The sequence below is a fragment of the Alosa pseudoharengus genome, unplaced genomic scaffold, assembly GCF_046254945.1.
Source record: "Alosa pseudoharengus isolate Yale_2024_CS ecotype anadromous, Long Island Sound unplaced genomic scaffold, YU_APseudo_1.1 YU_APseudo_1.1_scf_21, whole genome shotgun sequence".
NCBI classification, from domain to species: Eukaryota; Metazoa; Chordata; class Actinopteri; order Clupeiformes; family Clupeidae; genus Alosa; species Alosa pseudoharengus.
Window position 1 is genome coordinate 13,827,779 of NW_027468674.1, and position 6,569 is coordinate 13,834,347.

General features: G+C 39.4%; 1 pseudogene; it reads right to left on the bottom strand.

Annotated features, from left to right (window-relative positions):
• Window positions 1-5,482: 5,482 nt before the first annotated feature.
• LOC143137679 (UDP-glucuronosyltransferase 2C1 pseudogene) overlaps window positions 5,483-6,569 on the bottom strand; it is a 4,708-nt pseudogene continuing 3,621 nt past the window's right edge.

The following is a 6,569-nucleotide window of genomic DNA, read 5'->3' on the forward strand; positions in this document are numbered from 1 at the left end:
GAAGAACACTCAGCACTGCAGAGATCCGTTTGGAACCTAACAGAACTCAACCATCGACTGGACGTCCAGCGTGACAAGCTAGCGGGCAACAACACACAGCTCACCAGCATCAACCGCATCCTGTTCTTGGAGGCCGACCGCCACGAGGAGATGATATCTAATCTAACGGAGACCAACCACCACCTGAGAGAAGAGAATGATAAACTCGTTATACTCAATGCAGTGTTTGCAGAAGAGAGAGAAAACATGTCCACCACTATTGGTGTCCTGGAGAGACAGAATGAGAACCTTACAGACTCACACCAGAGAGAACTAGAGAGGACGCTAGAACTCTCTGCCTTAAATGACAAGTTCAGCAGGGAGTTAAGAGAGAAGACGGAGAACTTTACACTCCTCTGGGCGCAGAGCCAAGAGCTCCTGGACCAGAACGTTCTCCTACAGAGCGAGAACCTTCAACTGATTGAGACGGTGGGGCGTGTGCGCTCGCAGAAAAAGGAGTGCGACAGAGCAGTGCAGAACTTAACAGAAGCTCTAGAGAACACTACCAGATTACATAATCAGAGTTTAGGCAGAGAGATTGCAGAGTTGAGAAATGGAATCCATCTCCTCCAACAGGAAGTGACATCTTTAAACCTTTACTGCCCCGTGATCAACCAGACTGCACTCGGTAAGCATTCTTTGTCCTCCAATCACCACAAACAACGCAAACATTTCCAGTAACCTTAGTCAATCTATCTACCATTCCCATTTCTTGGTACAGCATAAGCAACTTCAATCAGCAATTGTAAAACTTTCAAACTCAGGCAACAAACACTGAGATTTTGTAAAGTGAAGCATCTGGTTCTATTCCCCAATGTGTTCCCTCTCTGGCCTGTAGAGCGGCGCTGTAGGTCATGTGAAGATGGATGGCGCCTCTTCAGGTCCAGCTGCTACTTCATCTCCAGAGACTCTAACAGCTGGGCCCATGGCAGGACCCAGTGTCAGTCACACGGGGCTGATCTGCTGGTCATCAACAGCCAGGAAGAGCAGGTATGAGAGGGAGCTATTGACCAAAGATTCTAGAACAGAGCTCTGTTCTAGAATCTTTGCTATTGTCCACCGAGTTCCATTATCAGCATCATAGTTGTTCCCACAAGGCTTCCGTTTTAACATTCCATATGTTATCTTCATGAAGCAGAAGTAGATTGGGAACAAAATAGAACGTTCAAGCATTGTTTTTGTTTTTCTTGTTGAAAGGGTCTATAGGAGGCTGTCACAGTGGTCAGCAGCCTCAATACACCATAGCCACAGGACAATAATAATAATAATACATTTTATTTAAAGCACCTTTCATGACATTCAAGGTCACTTCACAAACAAAAAGGTTGTTAAAAGTATAGTTATCTCATAAAAATGAAAATAAAAGTCAGTTAGTTCATAAGCCATATGTTTTAAGACTGTTTTTAAAGTCAGTATTTGAGTCACACTGTCTGATGTAGTCTGGCAGTGAATTCCTTATGCAATGCACATCTTTAGGCAATATAGCTGGGTGCTGAAGTCCACACTAGGGACATACAGTAGGCCAGCTGAGGAGGATCTCAGTAAGCGGGCAGGGGTGTAAACGTCCATAGAGAAGAGTTTCTGTCCCAGTTTTTAGGCTTTGTTGCAGTGGTCAGCAGCTTCAATACTGATTCCTACACTGAAGACGGCTTGACAACGAAACGCGTCTGTAGTCAAGGGCATGGTGCAATAAATCCTTTTAAAAGTAACATACAAGAGAGTGCGGTTTCCTCCACTTCTAGATTGACATTTTTAACTCGCACCCAAAATACTTCATAAAGTACTTGAGTGAGCGCGCCTATATTGCTGAAACAGCAGCTTCAATACACAGGAACAGGCGCGCTCAACTCCAACTTTAAATGACCTCTTAGGGTGCAAGTTCTAAAAAAAGGACTATGCAAACAAAGCTGAGAGCCACACTCTCATGCATCAGCTCTTGCAACAATCTTCATTGGACCATGTCTACAAACATACCCGTTACAGGCCTCCAGCAGCCTCAATACACCGTAGCCACAGGACAATAGAGACGAGTTTCTGTCCCAGGCTTTGTTAGAGTATATAGAGTATACACTGCAAAAGATCTCCCTCCAAATATGGGACAACATATTACAAATCTACTTGTACTTAAAACAAGAACATTTTGTTGCTAGTGCGTTAAGCAAACTTGTCTTGATAAATTGTCTTATAATAAGACAGGCTGCCCAATAAATCATTTTAAAAATGATCTTACTGAGAAAGAGCTAGTTAAATTTATTCTAAAAACAATATCAGCTAGATTCTTAATCTTGATATAAGAATAATAACATTTGATTAGATTAGCCATTTTTGTAGTGTAATGAAGCCATTGGGTACAATTTAAATGCTGACTGCAGAGGGTCCAAGCAGATTGAACTTTAAAACTTGGTATTCTCTAGTTACTGTTTAATTGTTCACATAGATTAGGGTTTAAGATTCATGCACACTGTGCTTAATGATAGACTATATTAAATTAAGACTGTTAACATAATACATATTGTTGATAGATATTTACACAACATAAATTGAATCTGAAAAGGGGAACTTAAAAATGCATAAACTTGGAAATGTTTAAAAAATGCCATGTTGTTTTATTACAATTGACCGATCCCAAGCCCCTCCTCCCATTGTCAGTCCCATAGTTACTGTTGCTAAGTCGGACAAGTTTGCAGGAAAGTGTGCGAGAACGCGTGTTCAACATGGGGACGCAGCACCCCCATTTAGCCGAGTGCAACAGTATGCTGGATTTCTGGGCGTCAAGTAATATTGATATATTCAAAAAACAGAGGTCAGAAAAGCCTTCAGTATGCAGATGGACACATTCACAATGTCCGCTGTTATCAACGAGGTGGAACACCACAAATTGAGGACAAACCAATCCGGTGTCGTGGATCTTAATGGGATGCATGTTAACTGGGGATAAACAACTAGCACGTTATCACGAGCAGTTTACCGTATTTGCTGCAGATGTGACTCTGATTCAATAAATAGGTCTGTGCAAAAATATGGTGTCGACGTGTCCATAACAAAATCTAACCATATTTCGAGGATTAATAGAAGACGGGACCAAGTGCTGCAGATCCAAGTTCCCACGCAACTTAGGAGAGTGACTAGCCTGTTAAGCAGCTCATGTTGGGGTGGAGAGATAGCTTCTCTTCCGTAGGCCGATAGCCTACTTATTATTTTGAATGGCTGCTTTAGAAGGAAGAGTTCAAATAAACATGATACAAGTGTATTGAAAAGAAACCACTCCGGGTTCAAACCCATATCACGCATGACATATCTGCAGTTTGCAGACGTGATTTGTCTTGCACTAGACTTCATCAGTGCCCGCTTATGCTATAATTAATTTAATTAAACATAGGCAATGTAGTAGCCTAGGTATAATATTGGCGATTTCGAGACTGCATAGTTTTGAATTTGCACGATTCGATCTTTAGAAGACATTGGCTATCTCTCGTTCAGCCATGCAGTAGGCTATTATTGTGTTTGTTGAAAAAATGATCATTAGCTTATTTCTGTGAACAGTCTTCTATTACAAGTTAAACATGGCAAGGTAGCAAAGCTGAAAGTAGGCTTATTCTTGTTGTGTGTAAGGCGATACGTGATTGAAGGTGTAGCCTTTTGCACGTCTTTCGTATGAATGTGCGAGTTCAGTTCATGGTAGGTATAATTTTTTGCGCAGGCTTATGTTGTCGTTTCATCAGTGGAAACCAGATTTAGTTATGTTTTTGTGTGTAGTTATGAACACAAATAAAGGCAACATTTTCGTACACACTCAGATTTCTTTACTGAAAAGTAGCTATCCAAAGTTATGCAAAGTTAGGCCTATGCCATGTGTGTTAACGTTTCACACAGTCAGGATATCGGATGTCACTTCTACAAGTATCCCAGGCTTATCTTTGAACCTTTTTGAGCTCTTTAGTTATTTAGTTACTTAGGCTACTCACAAAAGAAGCATAGCATTCGCATAACCGGGGTATTGTCATACAGAATGGACACTAGAAAATTAAAAATTGACCGAGGTCCTCCGAAGTCCTCATTGTGACATATTAAAAGGGGGCGTGGCTTGGGATCGGTCAATTGTTTGCAATGACTGACTAAAAACTTCGTACTCCTGATGACATTGCCATTCTCTATACTTGACCTCTTATTCAGAGATTTGTATTTGCGATGAGCTGGAAATCCAACCCAAAAGGAAGAGCCTGGGTGGGGATGACCGACATCGAGACAGAGGGCGAGTGGAGATGGGTGACCAACAGTCTGGTCAGAGACAACGTTCAGTAAGACCAATTGCACATGTCCATATTAATTTTATTACTGCTGAGAAAATAGTAATGATCAGTCCCTGCCTCAGTCATTGCCATTGCAAGCACCTCTGATTGATTAATCACCACTATGTGGATACTGTTTTTAGAATTGATTTAGATTAAGTGTTAGTATAATTTGTATTTTTGTAAATTGTATTTTAGTATTTTTTATATATTGTATTAAGTGTCAGTTAGTATAATTTGTATTTTAGTATATTTAGCATATTCTTTATCTTGTACTGTCCTTATTATATTGCTTAGTTGTGTTTTTATATTATATACTTTAATTACTCTTTCTGCTGTTAGAGAATGTGTTTGTGTTGTATGTATGCTGCTGAGACCTTGAATTTCCCCTGGGGATCAATAAAGTATCTATCTATCTATCTATCTATCTAATGTTAACTAAGAAACGTCTGGAAAATTGAGAACATCCAGACATTGATGACGGAAGGAATTTGTACACTCCTGCTCAGTTAACATAGTATACTTGAATAAAGCTAAAACAGTGAGTTGACGATTTGCTTTTGGAATGAAACAAAATCAATCAATCAATCAATCAATCAATCAAACAAAACTCTTCACAGGTACTGGGTTCAGCGGGCTGACGGCACCAGTGAGCCGGATGATTGGCGCGTGTCCAATGAGCAGGGAGAGGACTGTGGCCACATCGACACGGCCGAGACGGAGCTCAACAGCTGGATGGACGCACCCTGCCATGCCCACTACAGATGGATATGTGAGAAGGCCCTGTAGGTTGCCATGGCAACAGCGGAACCAGAACACTGCAACACTTTAACACACAGTGCCCTCTGCTGGTTGTCAGCACAACAGCAGAACAGAAGAGTTTTTTGACACTGCTAAAACTAGACTTTCTCTATGCTGCTTATTGAAGTCCATTGCTATTTCTGAAAACAGTGTGTTTTGAACTATAATAGGTAGGCTATACAGCCTTTCTTACATTAATGATTACAAAAGAAGACATTGCATATCTGTTATGGAGGCGTCTGGCTCCCCATCCATCTGACCTTTACAGTAGATATAACCTAGTACTTTTGTCTAGTGTCATCTGAAATGTTGTCATAGAATATGAGGAAAGAGAATTTAAAAGTACCAGAATGTACAGACCACAACCTGTGTGCCATGTGCCATGGACAAACAAGGCAAGGGTTTATTGTTGTGAAACATGTGTAGTAGAGTCATCGTTGGCTTCAAGAACCACTGAGAAATTAATTTTTGATAGTTTCACAGTACAACACTGTGGCATTACATTACATTTTTTGATATTTTCAAATGTGTTTGACCATTTACATGTATCATTGTATCATTAAAAACCACAAAATAATATTTGATGCCATTTCTATTAATGAATAGCAATGCAAGTGTTAATTTCCAAACCATTGCTAAATAATAATAATAATAATTAAAAAGAAGTATGAAATACATAGTACAATATGAAGTACAAAGTATCTGAAGCTGTAGCAACCAGATTTGTGCAGTAACTGATATCATCTCATAGCATTACATCAGAAGCTTATGTACTGGGTTATAGTCTCATTCCACACCAGAGTAGTCTGTGGAATCATCTTTCTTACAAACAAAACTGTTTCTTCTTTCAGGGAGTATAGGTTTCTTTTGGTCCAATTAAGTGTTGTTGTTTTTTACAGCTGTGAAAGCAAGGATTGAGCATTAAAATAAATAGGTTTAAGGAGTAGAATTGAGCTTTAAGATAAAGAGAGAAATTGGACCAACTGCTTGAGTAATCCTGCTCCGAAAATAACAATAAGGGTGTATAGTCTATACCCTTGAAGTTTTCAGTTTTACAAAAATGTTCATTGTAAAAAACAAGGGTACAATATCAAACCCTTCATCTTAAACTCTTTGGAGGTCTATCCTTTGATTAAGGGCTTCTAAAACCATTTCAATAGTTTTCAATGGTTTGGCTAGGTGTTTTAAGAACCCCTTTGTGTTTTTTTGGTTTAAGACAATGAACACTTAGTAGGGTAAATTAACATTTTATAGCGTATATCAATTTTTTTGTGTAAATAAACATTTTGTAGTGTAAGGTAAAGCTTTCACCTGGTTGAACATTACCTGTCCATAAAAGAGCATGAGCCATTTTCTTTTTCTACAAAAAATTGCCTCTAAAGTTACAGCAATTAAGTCATTCCAAAGAAATGACTACTGCGTATTCAAATTCTCACATTT